Source organism: Erpetoichthys calabaricus, chromosome 1, assembly GCF_900747795.2.
Source record: "Erpetoichthys calabaricus chromosome 1, fErpCal1.3, whole genome shotgun sequence".
NCBI classification, from domain to species: domain Eukaryota; kingdom Metazoa; phylum Chordata; class Cladistia; order Polypteriformes; family Polypteridae; genus Erpetoichthys; species Erpetoichthys calabaricus.
Window position 1 is genome coordinate 57,408,671 of NC_041394.2, and position 16,330 is coordinate 57,425,000.

The window sequence follows — 16,330 nt, forward strand, 5'->3', positions numbered from 1 at the left end:
ATGTACCAAAAATATACCAGAACAATTATTTTACCCAAGCATTAAATATAGTGTCCTGCGGTGGGTTGGCACCCTGCCCAGGATTGGTTCCTGCCTTGTGCCCTGTGTTGGCTGGGATTGGCTCCAGCAGACCCCCGTGACCCTGTGTTCGGATTCAGCGGGTTGGAAAATGGATGGATGGATTAAATATAGTTTCTTATAAACCCCATTGAACCACTTCTTAATGTGGCCTGCATCATTGTAGTATGTTACCCCATTTTCAACTTTACATCTCTTAGCTGACGCATAGCTGCAGAGACAGAATCTATATTTTCTACAGAGGAAAAATCCGTAATATGTGCCTCAGTACATTCATTGAGTGTCAGTTTAAAAGGGCAAGCAAAAAAATTAAATATTACACCTAACCTTGTTAAATGCTGTCCAAGTTATTAATCATTTAGCATGAAGTTTAAATATAACTATTATTTTGTAGTATTTTAACATCCATCCATCCATTATCCAACCTGCTATATCCTAACTACAGGGTCACAGGGGTCTACTGGAGCCAATCCCAGCCAACACAGGGCGCCAGGCAGGAAACAAACCTCGGGCAGGGCACCAGCCCACCACAGGGAACACACACTAGGGACAATTTAGGATCGCCAATGCACCTAACCTGCATGTCTTTGGACTGTGGGCGGAAACCGGAGTACCCGGAGGAAACCCACACAGACACAGGAAGAACCCGGGTCTCCTAACTGCAAGGCCCACTGCGCCACCGTGCCTCCTGCATTTTAACAGGACATTGTAAAATATATGTAATCAGGTTAAGGGTCTCAAGAAGCCAGGGTTAAACCTAGCACCATCAGTCACCAGGCTGGACAGTCCCTGGATATGACACCGGTCAATCACAGGACACAATACAGCACACTCCCATAACTCAGAATTGCAAAAGGCCAATTCAGAGATGCCACTTAACTTAAACCAGGCAGACATGGAGAGAACATGACAATTTCACATGAATAACAACCTGGTGTGGAATTCCACCTCAGAACACTGGAACATAGTAGTATTCTTCTATGCCACCTCTAAAATACACGTAATATTATAATAAACAATGTTTGAATAAGCCTATTTTTATACATTACATTCTGCCTCTTGCAGATAGTCTCTCAAAAATCCCACTACAAGTAATTCAGCTTCATACCTGTTGCTTCCTTCCTCTGTCATACAAAACTTGAAAAGTTGTTCAATTGTTAATAGCTGTTAATATTTTCTCCAATTAAATAAAAGGAATGAAGCTGCTGTGGAAACTGCTGCAATGCTGAAAGAACTCCAAGGCTCTGCAGTCCTTCTTGAAATCTATAAATAAAAAAATAGAAATTCTCAGTAAAACCCAATTCCTATAACTACTTCCATATTTAATATGTTACATGTATATGTAACAATAATGAACCTGTAAGTAACACTTTCACAATAAAATATTTTAAGTACACATTGATTAATTTATGAAATAATTATCTGAAATTCAGAAAAGTACATTGTATTTTCAAGGTATAAAAAGGAATAAATATTTAATGAAATTGATATTGTATACCTTTCAAATGGAGTTCTTGTTCTCTGTAACACATACCAATGTGCCACATCTTTGGTAACAGCTCCTTTATTTTCCAAAGTGATTTTTCTGAAACGCCCGGAAAGGCTTAAAATGCAGGATGCTCTACTGATAGCCACTTGCAATTGTGTGTCTGATGTAGCTGTTTTTATCTAGAAGGAGACATAACAGTATTAAGTTACGGTACTTTTTGTTTACAAACTGGACCAAATGTAAACTATGTAATTGTGTGATTGTTACTTACCCTTTCTTTAACAGTGGAATTTAGTATGGATTACTTATTATTCAAGAAATTTAAAGGAATGCTCTATCCATTTTTTTTTGTAATTTGTTGCTTACCCTATGTAGTTGATAATGGCACAAATAATTTTTTAATCTAAAGTTTTTATGCAGAATGGATATAAAGCTTCTGATAGAACTGCCATCTACAGAGAACATTGTACAACAGAAAAAAGTCTAAAAACTTCAATGAAAAAAATCATACCCTACTAATTTCACATAATCCACATCAAGTCATCATCCCATCATATGTCCCAAGTACTTTAAAATATTGTTAAATAAATCACTTCTGTAAAATGCTCTAGTGAATTGAAATGGAACGTGTCGAACCATGAGTGAGTATTTAAAACTGTAGACCTACATAACATTATTAGATTTATTTTCATAGCGCTGAGCCACAACAGGAGTACCTAGGGATTATTTTGCATCAGTTTGTGAAAGTGCAGAGTTGAACTGATCTTCTGCTTGTTGAAGCATCTCAGACGTGCACAAGCATGAGGCAGACTCTGTTCCTGGTATTGTTTTCACACACTTTTGTTTAACTTTTAATCTTCAATTGTACTTGCTTGTCTCTCGGAGCACTTTGAAGTGTTGATATAACATGAAGCACAATGTTTGCAAATGAATAGGCGGTTATTGGGCTGGACTTGTGACCAATGAATTAAGGAGGTATGCAGTTCTTCAACTGAAATGGTCGCTTACTTTTGAGTATGTAACATTCTCATTCATGATACTATTTTCTGGATGTGGTTTATTTAACAAAATTTCAGTACAGTTCAGTAACGACCCCACAGACATTGTGAGCATACAAGTAAATGACTTGAAGTGGATTATGAGATTTTTTACACAGACGTTTCTGATGCTTTTTGCTGTTGTTCAGCAAATCAGAAATAAAATAAGAGATTGTTGTGTTGAACATACCTCTATAAGTTGATTACGAATATCGATATCAAGAATATCCTCAACTTCTGCTTCAGTATTTTCTGGACCTTTGGCCAAGGATTTATAAAGAATTGCGGAGAAAAAGCATGGTGATTGCCCTCCCATGCACAAGAGACATTTCTATCAGTTGTCCCACAAAAAAATAGCCATTTTCCTTTAATGCTGCATGAAAGATTGATAAAAAAAGATTTTTATAAAAATCAGTTACAAAAGCAAAACATTTAGTTATATGAAAATCCATTAGAAGGATAACTTAGTCAAGCAGTTAAGGCTTGGAACGTCAAACGCTGAGGTTGTAGGTTTAAGTCCCACCACTTACATTATGTGACCAAGTCCCTTCACCTACCAGTGCTATAATTGAAAAACAAATGGAATGAATTGTTGTCTCAAAATGTTTAATCTTATTGGATAAAGGCATTAGGCAAATATTAACTAATAAAGTAAAAAGTATTTTGCAAACATACCTGCTGAATTGCAACTTAAATGTTTGCTCCCTGAAGCACCCTCAAACATTCCACTGTAATCTTTAATATTTCAGGCATAAGCGAAAATATTCACATTTTGGACCACCAAGGTCTACTTCTCCTTCAGAAATGCCAATATTGTCAGCAAATGTTACATCAATTCTTTTTTGGAGTAAAGTTTGGTCTACTCATTGCTTTCACTGTGCCATCCCAAACATTACTTCGCATTATATTGAACCGAGTAACTTCATGTTCATTTATTGCAGTGGTAAGTGGCATCAGTGTTTGCTCAACAGACAATGAAGTACCTCTGTAAAGTTTAAATATTGCTCAGTTAATATTCTACATGAGGATTTATGTTGAAATATCCTGTTGCAGCTGCATCTCGGCAAGTTATATACATTTACAGGCCTACAGCTTCCTTTTGCTATGACTAGCCGTCTACTGAAAATTCCAAAGATACATTGATTGAACATATCATAAAACATTTACAGCTAAACAATACATTTAAACTGTCTGTGGAAAAAAATTAAAGAATATTTGGGGTTCAACCCAGCATTAATTTAAACTACATACTGCTGGCTTTTAAGTGTCTCTCTTCCAACAATGATCTGCTAATTGCTTCTTGAATATCGGAATCTTCAGACAAGTATTCTTCATTTTCAAGAAGGTTAACAGTCACTATATGGAAAGAATGTTCATAGAGGAAAATATTATAGAATTAATTTCAAAATATTATTTGCAATCAAAGCAAAACTTAACTTTACTTTGTAGGACTCTGAAAGTAATACAAAAAAGTCCCTGGTATACTGACATTGTGCACTTTTAATCAAATGGTAAAATCTTTCCACAAACAATTGTTGGACTGTGCACATTGGTTTCTGTAGCTAATGTTTTACTGTTTAGTTTGATACCTCCAAAATATTTTGGCAAATGTTGTAACGGCCGACCCCTTTACCCAGCCGGCAGCTACACCTCCAAGACCTGTGGCCTGGATGATTTACTGAGAAATAATCTAACTATCAAGCCGTACTTCTAACCAATTAAACTTTTCCCCACAATCGACGGTGAAAATATAAGTACACAAAAACAGGATGTAAGATTTAAACGGATTAAAATGTATTAAATGAACAAGACATGAAAAAAATAGAAAACATAAATATAAATATCCCTCCACCCCAGCAACAACAAGACACCACCAAATATAAATACAACAAAAAACCCTCCCTTTCCCCTGTAACATATAAACACACAACACGAACAACAAAAATGACTGATAAACTGAATGATTGTGAACTTGAGTCCAGTTATACAAACTGTCCTGAATATGGATGACTGAACTAGCGGTAAATGCATTGTTTGACTTTCCCGGCGATTGAAGCAACCTCACCGTGATTCCTCGGCGAATGGTGGATGGCGAATCGACCCCGGGGTCTCAGCAGATGGAGGTTGAAAGACAGTCCGGCATAATGAAAAGCAAACGGGTGAAAAGGCGCGATGTGAAAAAACAGCAAGTAAGTTGAAACGTGGTTGAAACAAAATGGTCTCCTTTCTCTCCTCTCTCCTTCCTTCTCCTCCTGCTGGCTTAAATAGTCCTGTGACGGCAGTAATTGATTCATTGTGAACAGGTGTTTTCCAGGTTTGTGGCTGTGGTCTCCTTCCATCATCCGTCCTCCTTTTCGGGGACGGCATTAACTGATACACATACAAACAGCAAACGGGACAATGAAACGAGACGCACTCAGAACTGACATTTACAACACTAACTATGTGGCCCCGCTACAATGTAAACAAACTCTTAACAAGTTTAAAGGACAACAGAAGGTTCTTTGAAAGTGCCACCTCATACAGTGGACAACATACAATTGATATTAATATATGAATTTAAGTAAATATTTATAAATTTGTATACAGATTTATTCAAAATTCACTGGCTTGTACTTTATTCCAGTATGTTTCTGAGTTCCCCCAGTCCCGTTCCACTTGTGAGCCCACCTTCACCAGGTCTTCCAACGACCCCACAACCCCCCTGAGACCCCCAGCTAACCGCGGGTTACAGGCATTAAGGATGCGGCGGACCACCTCTTCTTCAGACATAGCCGGCCGCCACTTCAAACACAAAGCCCGGTATTCATAGGCGAAGTCCCGGATGGATTGCAAAGGCAGTTGCACCATGGATCGCAGCTTGTCCTCCAGTTCGGATTCATAATCTTCCGGAAGAAAAGCCGCGAGGAAAGATCGACGAAAGGATCCCCAGTCTTTAATGTTCTTCTTGGCCGTCAGCCACCAGCTCCGCACCAGCCCCGAGAGGGATGCCCCTATCACCCCCATAAGCTCTTCTGGGGTTAAAGGGTTAACAGCCAGGTACCCCTCCCCTTCCTCCACAAAGTTGAGGACATCATCGATGTTATATGGAGCCGCCAACTTGGGAAAGGAAAGGAGCACCCCAGGAACAGAGGGCCGATTGATGTATTCACACCCCCCCCCCCCCCCACGAGACCCGTACAGCGTTGAATGACAGGGTGACTGACGTAACTTCTGGAGACTCCTTCGGACCTCCCCCTGAAGAGTTTCTTGCCAGCGTTGATCCCACCTCTGGAGGCACAACACGATTTCCCGCCCCAGGAGTTGAACTTGCTCATTGAGGTACTCTTTTATTTCCTCCTGGGAGCTGCTGATGTGAGCCCGCAAGGCATCTTCGCGCCCGAGCGCACTTTCAGCAACCTCGCGGACTTTCTCATCCAGCCGGGTCAGTTGTTGCGCCAGATCTTCCCACGGAGGCGAGACATCCTCCAGGCATTCCTCCTCAGGTCCATGGTGATCTTCGAGGTACAGCGACTGCAATGAATCCACCACCTCCTGCACCTTTGAACACGCTCTGACCGTGACATGCCGCGCCCCGGCTACTCCTAACCAGCGCTTCTACTTTACAGCCTGTACGTACCTGTAAAATCCTCCTGAACCTTGAGACTTCTTTCTCAGATTGTACACTGGCAACTGCACCTTACGTCTTCTACTGAAAATACTGCTCACTTCCTGTTGAGGTGTCTGATATTGCATAGAAGCCGTTGATATTGAACACGTAGCCAATTAAGATACCGTTTGTTCTACTGTACTTGGGCGGAGATATGGTCTGCACGCATTTGTAATAGTATCTATGAACTCTTCATTTTCAATTAAATTTCTCAAAACCTGCCTTGCTGTGTTACTATCCATTGCAAAATACAAAAACTACTAATTCATCCATCCATCCATTATCCATCCATCCATCCATTATCCAACCTGCTATATCCTAACTACAGGGTCACGGGGGTCTGCTGGAGCCAATCCCAGCCAACACAGGGCGCAAGGCAGGAAGCAAACTCCGGGCAAGGGAGTAGCATCCACTTGCAGAGGTACAGTACCATACGTCACCGCAGTTTTAGACCCGCAGTTACAGACCCGGAAGTGGCGCCACCTTTGTTTCAGGACTGACTTCGTAAAATTACTTTTGGAAGGTTTTGGCTAGTGTTATGCGATACTACAAGATTTGGTATTGATCCGATACCAAGTAAATACAGGGCCAGTATACCGATATCGATACTTTTTAATAATTAAGGTGGATGCATCATTAAATTGCTAAAGCTGAATTAATTTTCATTAACTTTAAGTGTTTTGTGATTTTTTTATTAAAAAAGTTAAAACCCAGGACAGAATTTGGGCAAAGTAAATAAATACTTTATTATAAAACACAAGTAACATAAAATGTCTTTTTCTTAAATAAAGTGTACAAAATTAGAGAACTGCCTTTGAAAAAAATAAAAAATAATTAGTGGGAATACAATAAAGAAAGTACAATAAAGTGTAAACACGCTCAAAGAAATATCCCCCTACCCCACTGTGCAGAACAGATTAAAGGTTTTTGTTCAGGAACAGTATCATGTTCACATTTTTAGATTTTATTGCACTTCACCTGGTACTTAGTAACTGTCCTGCCTTTGAAAAAATCCTCTCAGCTGGCACTGAGGTTGCAACCACTCCCAGGTGCTTCTTGGCAAGTTTGCTCAAAGAGGGGAATGTTGATGAATTTTTTTTCCACCAATATAGTGGATCCTGATCCCGAGGAATTGGCCTCTCTTCTGAGTACCTGCGCATTTCAATTAGGACATCAGTGACAGTTGTCTGATGCTGCTGAGATGCAAGGACTTCAGCGTTGAATGCAGCAGCCCCTGCAGATGAGTTTGAAGTAGTTGCAGGAGCTGGGGCAGAGCTGGCGGCAAAGCTTGAGCTTGGTGCAGATGATGAAGGTGCTGAGGTCTGACTCACTGACTGCATTTCGGTGACAAGTCCAGCCTTTACAGGCTCAACATTCGCAGAGTCATGGAATCCCAGGTTTTTAAATCTAATGTCCAGGTAGGTGCTGACAGCAAGACCATAAAATGTTTCAATAGCCTTGAAGCGATGGTGACACTGCACTGACAGCTCAGCAGCTAGCTTGCTACCTTTGCGCTCAGAAGTTGCAGTAGTTCTGTGAAGCAGTGACACCAGTGGAATTACCTTTGAAAGTGAAACATGTTTTTCAGTTGATATCTCCCTGGTTGCTTCCTCAAGTGGTCTCAGTGAATTGATGGAGAGACTGATGACAGACCATTCTTCCTCACTTAAGTAAATTGAGCTCTTTCCAAGGAGACAGAGGACTATGGTAACTGCCTCCATTTGCTCAGACAATCTCTCCCACATGTAGAATACAGAGTTCCACCTTGTTGCAACTGCTTGAATTAGTTTGTGTTCAGTGAACTTCTGCTGCTTCTGAATTTCTTTGAGCTTGTCTGCAGCTTTAGTGCTGTGGTGAAAGAAAGCAACAATATCACTGTTTTTTTGCTGAATCTCACGCAAGCCAGGGTGAGCCTTGAAAGAGTCTTTCACCACCAAATTCAAAGCGTGTACAAAACATGGGTAGTGTGCCCAACCTGCTTTGCACACAGCAGCAACCATGTTGGCGCTATTATCGGTTACAACAGCCAGAATCTTGTCTGTTATGCACCATTCTTCCACGATTCTGGTTAACTGTGAACAAATATTGTCTGCAGTGTGTTGTCCAGGAACACAACACATTTCTACCACATATGCCAGCATTTGCCAGTTTTCATCTATGATGTGGCATGAGACTGTTAAATATGCCTCTGTGGCTCTTGATGTCCACATGTCAGTTGTAAGCACAACATTGTCCACACCACTCAATTCCTTTCTGATCTTAGAGCAGCATTCTTCATAAAGAGCTTTTAGTTTCTATTAATTTCTATTCTATAAATTAGTTGTATTACCACTGTATTTGACATCCTTTTTACAAATAATACAACTTTCCGTTGATTGATCTTCGGCTTGAAAATAAAGCCACACACCACTCCTCCTTCTCTCTGCCATAATTTCTTACGCACCGTATTGTGTGTGTGTGCGTGCAAGTGAGCCTGTTTGCTTGCCTGGTGACGCTGAGTCACGTGACAGTATACCATTAAAACACAAGAGAGAGGAGGAGCAAAGCCTGCTCCGTGTTGTGACAGCCATGAGAGAAGCAGCACTTACCAAGACAGCCACAGTGCATTCAGGAGAGAAATTGAAACTAAAGTATCGATGGTATTGATCAATATCAATGCTAACATTATTATTGATACTTGGATCGATCCACCCATCACTAGTTTCGGCATGTCTCTGCAAAGCCCGGAAAGTATACGTTGGGTTAAAGACCCGTTTAGAAACCAAATAATACGAATCATTGTGAAGTTCAGAGGGTTTCTGCCATCACGTCGTGTCATACATCACAGTAAACAATACAGATCGTTTCTGTGAAATACACTATTAACATTTACATTGTGTTCAGGTCTGTGGGAACCATTTAACATGTCGAAAAAATTAAAATCATCAAGATCTGTGTTAATTGAAAATAGTTTTTCGTTTACATTCATGAAACAAAGTATACAATATAATTATAATGTTTACACCACGTTAGAGTTTAGTAAAACGTTAATAATAAAAGTGATTATGTTTTTTAAAATGTACTATGCATGTGTGCAATATTGTTCTAAACCAATTTAGAATAAACATTTAAGCCAGTCTAATATTTTTAAACATGTATGTGAAGAAAACGGCAATCCATATTCTACACTGAATTATGCAATACTGTATATTAATTTGCCTTATATAAAACTGCTCTAATTTTTGTCACTTATTATTATAAACACTGGGCCATCAAAAGAAAAAAAATACTAATAAGAACACAATTTATTTATATAGCCCAAAATTCAACAACATGACCTATATAACATTGGCTACAAATAATATCTTCACCAAATAAAGATAAATACAGGATATACAAACCATTCAAATAGAATAAAAGACAATAATGCAGACTAAAATACAACATACAGTATAATACTACAAAAAAATCTTGAACAAATAACATAAATTGTGATAAAAATTCAAACCCTGAGTACCTGGACAGATAGAGGGGGTAAACTGAAAAAAGGGGCAGAATGTCAGCTCTGTTTAATGTCTTCCTAAACAAATGAGTTAAAACAAATGAATGGAGTCAGTTGATGTCATTAATTTTGGGAGGTCATTCCACAGTCAGGGCAGTATATACAGGTGAAGGCTCTGCTGTCACCCACAGAGTGCAGGTTAGTGGGGGGGCACAGAATCAGAGGACCTTAGTCGGCAGGTCAATAACAGAATTTGATATTCAATCCTGTAAAACACAGGGAGTAGTGAAGGTGCTACAGGATGGCTGTGATGTGCTCGCAGTTGTTGGCTGGTGTCAGGACTCTTGCAGTTTAGTTTTGAATCAGCCAGAGCTGTGATTTAAGATTATATTATTATAAAATGAAGATAACTTAATTATTATATTATAAATTAAGGCATGAGGGTTGCCCTGGACATGACATAAGCTACATAGGGTCTGACAATGGGTCCAAGAATTTCATTCCGATACCTAATGGCAGTCAAGGTGTCGTTGTCTATCCTGTAGAGATCTGTGTGTCCCTCCAAAGATATGCCTCCCCAGACCATCACTGACCCACCACCAAACCGGTCATGCTGAACGATGTTACAGGCAGCATAATGTTCTCCATGGCTTCTCCAGACCATTTCACATCTGTCACATGAACTAAGGGTGAACCTGCCCTCATCTATGAAAAGCACAGGGCACCCGCCAGTGGTAGACCTGCCAATTCTGGTATTCTATGGCAAATGCCAATCAAGCTCCACGGGGCCCACTAAAGGATGTCGGGCCCTCAGGCCACCCTCATGAAGTCTGTTTCTTTTTGTCAGAGGTCAGAGACATTCACACCAGTGGCCTGCCTGCTGGAGGTCATTTTGTATGTTCTGGCAGTGCTCATCCTGTTCCTCCAGTCCTGCTGATAGGTTAAGGACCTTCTCTGGCCCTGTCCAGCTCTCCTAGAATAACTGCCTGTCTCTTGGAATCTCCTCAATGCCCTTGAGATTGTGCTGGGAGACACAGCAAACCTTCTGGCAATGGCACGTATTGATGTTCTATCCTGGAGAAACTGGACTACCTGTGTAACCTCTGTAGGGTCCAGGTATTGCCTCAGTAGTGACACTGACTGTAGCCAAATGCAAAACGAGTGACACAACAGATGAGGAGGGAAAATGTCAGTGGACTCTCTCCACCTGTTAAACCATTCAATCCTGTTTAGGGTGTTGTCTCATTGTTGTCCCTCTAGTGCACCAAAGCAGCTGAAACTGATTAACAAGCCACTCTGCTACTTCACTGACCAGATCAATAGCCCACAAGTTTCATTGACTTGATGCTATACTCGGATTAAAAAGTGTTTCTTTAATTTTTTGAGCAGTATATTATAATGTAATATTGTGGTTTTATAAGTCACTACACAAATTACTGAAATACACTCAATGATAGTTTTGGATAGCCCCACACTTCAGTCCTTCACAAATGCAGTAGTTTACAAACATCATATTTTGATTTTTCTTTGAGAAGCATGAAAAATAATTGTGTTGAATCTCAACTTATGATTACATTTTTGCTATGTATGTATTATTGAGGGACTTTTTTTTTAAATCAGATGGTCACTTTATTTTAACAAGCAATGTATAAAAAATAAAAAATAACCTGTTTTCTCTTTACTCTCAGATCACATTCTATCTGTTTATCAAGCACAACTGAATATTTTAATTTTCTACACAATACTGTAATAACTGTACAGTTCAGCAGGCTAAAATAACACAGTGAGGCACACAAACACACTCACTATGCATATACACTACTGGTGCTGTCATTGGTTCCCCTGTGGATTGGACTGTTGAATCAACACAATGGCTGTGCATGCTGGGGTCTTTGGCACATGTCGTCCCAGTAGCATGTGAGGTGTCATCAGTGGTTTACCCTGCTCCTCAAGAAGGCCTTGTCTCCTGCTCCCTGTTCCAGTCTGAGATGTTCAATATGTTGAAAAAATTGCCTGTGGCCAACATCCAGTGTAATGTTTTGTCTAAATTCTCCACTCGTCTTTTTGTAGCATTATAGTCCATTATCATCTCCTATCCTTGTGCAGATCACATTGTGCACCAAGGATGTGTCATTTGTTTAGACAAACTTTAATGTCTTCACTGGCCAGTTCCGTGTGGCCAGCAGTTGAGATGAGAGATATGGCTTATTTTTCCTTATTGTGCTAAGCATTGTTACCTTCCTCTTGAGGAGCTGCTGTCCCAGTTTGTGTAAAAGTCATTGCAAATGGCGTTGTGGCCATGCAGCTTATGTAATGTCCAGGGTAATCCTCATGCCTTAATTTCTCACAGCAGTTCCTCCATCTCACTTCCCTTTGTTAATGAAATGGCATCCTCTGCTCTTCTGTATCTCTATGCTTATCCTTGAGCAAGTTATTTGTAGCTTTGGTCTGGGTTATCATTTTTATGCAGATGATGCTTAGATCTATTTCAGTGTTAAAAGTGACACTTCATCACAGCTTTCCCAGCTCACAACTTGCTTCAGTGAAATTAAAGCAAAATTAAAACCTGAACAGAGCAAAACTCTTTAAAATGAAATTGCAACATAACTGAACTCCTGCAAAGTGGCACTAAAGTGCAACTTAAGAAAACAAGCTCCTCTTCAATCATTTTTGGTGATGGTCTCATCAGACCTTTTACTGCAAAGAATCTCGGTGTCACTTTGATTCCTCCTTTTCTTATTTCACCCATGTACACCATATTAAGAAACTTTCTTACTTCCACTTGTGTCACATTTCTTATGTTTGCTCATTCCTCTCCTTTTCTAATGCTGAGAAGCTTGTCCATGCTTTTATCACATCCCACATTGATTATTGTAAGTCACTACTACATCACTGCTCCCTGTGTCTTAAAGGATTGAATATCAAATTCTGTTATTCACCTGCCCACTAAGGTCCTCTGATTCTGTGCCCCCCACTAACCTGCACTCTGTGGGTGACACAGCTGTATATAGTGCCCTGACTGTGGAATAACCTCCCAAAATTAATGACATCAGCTGAATCCATTCATTTGTTTTAACTCATTTGTTTAGGATGACATTAAACAGACCTGACATTCTGCCCCTTCTTTCAGTTTAACCCCTCTATCTGTCCAGGTAGTCAGGGATTGAATTTTTATCACAATTTATGTTATTTGTTCAAGATTATTTTGTAGTATTATACTGTATGTAGTATTTTAGTCTGCATTATTGTCTTTTATTCTATTTGAATATTTTGTATATCCTATATTTATCTTTATTTAGTGAAGATATTATTTGTAGCCAATGTTATATAGGTCCTGTTGTTCTTTTTGAATTTTGGGCAGGGTGCTATACAAATAAATTGTGTTATTAGTATTTTTATTTTTTTCTTTTGATACCCCATTGTTTATAAGTTTATAAGTGACAAAAACTAGAGCAGTTCTATATAAGGCAATTAATATATTGCATAATTCAGTGTAGAATATGGAATGCCGTTTTCTTCACAGACATGTTTAAAAATATTAGATTGGCTTAAACGTTCATTCTAAATTGGTTTAGAACAATATTGCATAGTACATTTTAAAAAATGTAATCACTTTTATTATTAACGTTTTACTAAACTCTAACGTGGCGTAAACATTATAATTATATTGTATACTTTGTTTCATGAATGTAAACGAAAAACTATTTTCAATTAACACAGATCTTGATGATTTTAATTTTTTCGACATGTTAAATGGTTCCCACAGACCCGAACACAACGTAAATGTTAATAGTGTATTTCACAGAAACAATCCGTATTGTTTAGTTTGATGTATGACACAATGTAATGGCAAAAACCCTCTGAACTTCACAATGATGCGTATTATTTGGTTTCTAAACGGGTCTTTGACCCGATGTTACTTTCCGGGCTTTGCCGAGACATGCCGAAACCTTCCAAAAGTAATTTTACAAAGTCGGTCCTGAAACAACGGAGACGTCACTTCCGGGTCTGTAACTGCGGGTCTAAAACTGCGGTGACGTATGGTGCTGTGGCTCTGCAGGTGGATAGTATTGGGGCAAGGTGCCAGCCCACCGCAGAAAAACTACTAATTCTTATTGTATTTTTTTGTACAACACTTTTCTGAAACTTCACTCTCAAATATTACACATGCACAAATATTACATTAAATAATTAGTTGAAATATATTTTTATTAACAATTTTGACTAACTTTTGGTTAACTTATTCAATTTCACTGTATTAGGACCCCAGAGAATTTACTAAACACAAACCTGAGTCGATTCACTCTATATACTCGGCAATGACTTTATATATTCCGACATCGACTTTATATATTCAAGTTTTGACTTTATATATTCGGAAATTACTTTATATATTCCAAAACTGACTTTATATAATCAGGAATGACTTTATATATTCAAGTTTTTACTTTATATATTCCGACAATGACCTTATATATTCCAAAAATGACTTTATATATTCTGACGCTGACTTTATATGTTCAGAAACAAGTTTTGACTTTATATCTTCCGACACTGACTTTATATATTCAGAAAATCAATGTATTTGCCTGTTTGGCACCCCATATATATACACCAATCATCTACAAAACCAGTTGAGGTGAAGTGAATAATACTGGTTATTTTGTTCTAATGGCACCTGTCATATTGTTATGAGAAACTGCAACTTTGTGCATAACTCAAATAAACACCTGCAACGGCAAGGCCCTGAACTTGATTATTCATCTCTGAAATTCTAAACCAATAATGGAGAGAGATATCACAAGGCTTGGTACCCAACATGGGGTTAATACTGTAGCATAAAGGGCGGGGTGCTTAGAAATAAAAGAAAGAAGTTTCCTTCCTGAATGTTTGAATTTTATCCATGCGCTGCAATGTTTGCTGAAATCCAAAGCTGCTCTGCAGACACCATCTCTCGAGCAACATGATTTCTTAATTAGTCATTGTAATTCTGCTGCATATCCTTCAGGACAATGCTGTCTACCCGTTAAGTAATGTAAAACTATTTACATTTTTTTATAAGGGTTCATGTTTTTTAAGGTTGCATATGATCAGGGATTTCTGACAGTTAATCTTCCTGAGTATTTATCTGAATAAGCATTCATTCAAGTCATATTATTATTTAATTTATTCATTTAATTTGAATCATTTAAATGGTATTACTAAAAGTATTGTTTGAATTGATCTGTTAACTGAAGAATTATTTTAAAAAAGCATTAATTTTAAACTTCCACGAAAGTTTGTCTGCACACTGGTAGTTACTGTAATAAGAAAAAATTATGCAGGGCAGCTGATGGGGGCAGATTGCTGTTTCTCTCCCACAGGGTTAGTGGCTGAGAGGAACTCCCCAGTATGGGGAGCAGCACAAGAAAGAGTACACACTCCATTTGTAACTGGCAGTAATATGATAAAGGTACTATAACCTCTGTCATCCTGAGGACACTATCTGGTCTGCTGTAGCCAAGCTAGTGAGCATATAACACTATATAGACAAAAGTATTGGGACGCCTGACCATTACACCAGCAGGGACTTTAATGACACTGCATTCAAATACATAGACTTTAATAGGGAGTTGTTCCCCCCTTTGCAGGTATGACAGCTTGCACTCTTCTTGGAAGGCTTTCACCAAGAGTTTGGAGTGTTCCTGGGGGAATTTGTGCCCACTTATTCTGTAGAGCATTAATGAGGTCAGGTACTGATGTTAGATGAGGAGGCCGGGCTCACCATGTTTGTTCCAGTTCATCCCAAAGGTGTTCAATGGGGTTGAGGTCAGGGCTCTTCTTCTACACCAAACTCATCCCACAATGTTTTTATGGACTTTACTTTGTGCACTGGGGCACAGTCAGGCTGGAATAGAAAAGGGCCTTCCCCAACTTTGGCAGCAAAATATCTTGGTATGCTGAAACATTAAAATTGTAAGGGGGCCAGCCCAAACCCTGACAAACAGCCCCACACCATTATCTCTCCTCCACCAAAGTTCACAGTTGACACAATGCAGTAAGGCAGGTAATATACTCCCAGCATCCGTCAAACCCAGACTCACCCATCTGACTGCCAAACAAGAAAGCATGATTCGTTACTCTATAGAACACGTTTCACTGCCCCACAGTCCAGTGGTGGCGTGCTTTACACACCTCCATCCAACACTTGGCATCGGACTTGGTGATGTGAGGCTTGCATGCAGCTGTTTGACCATGGAAACAAATTCTACTGTATGAAGCTCCCGCTGCACAGTTTTTGTGCTTACATTAATGCCAGTGGAAGTTTGGAACTCTTCAGCTATGGAATCAGCAGAGTGTTGGTGTCTTTTACATCTTTTAGCAGTCGTTGACCCCACTCTATGACTTTACGTGGTCTGTCGCTTCATGGCTGAGTTGCTGTTGTTCCTAAGCGCTTACACTTTCCAATAATACTAGTTACAGATGGCTTGAAGTCACTGAGAACGACTCGCTAGGTGTTTGATTTTATACACCTGTGGCAATGGATCTGATTGAAACACCTTTATTCAAAAATTAAAAATGTGTGTCCCAATACTTGTGTCCATACTCATACTTTG

General features: G+C 39.3%; 1 long non-coding RNA gene across 1 annotated transcript; it reads right to left on the reverse strand.

Moving 5' to 3' along the window:
• Positions 1-1,275: 1,275 nt before the first annotated feature.
• On the reverse strand, positions 1,276-2,874 carry LOC127529809 (uncharacterized). Its single transcript, XR_007936433.1, has 3 exons — positions 2,795-2,874; positions 1,577-1,746; positions 1,276-1,341 (listed from the first exon to the last, which is right to left on the reverse strand). It is a non-coding gene; the product is annotated as an uncharacterized LOC127529809 (long non-coding RNA).
• Between the last annotated feature and the right edge of the window lie 13,456 nt (positions 2,875-16,330).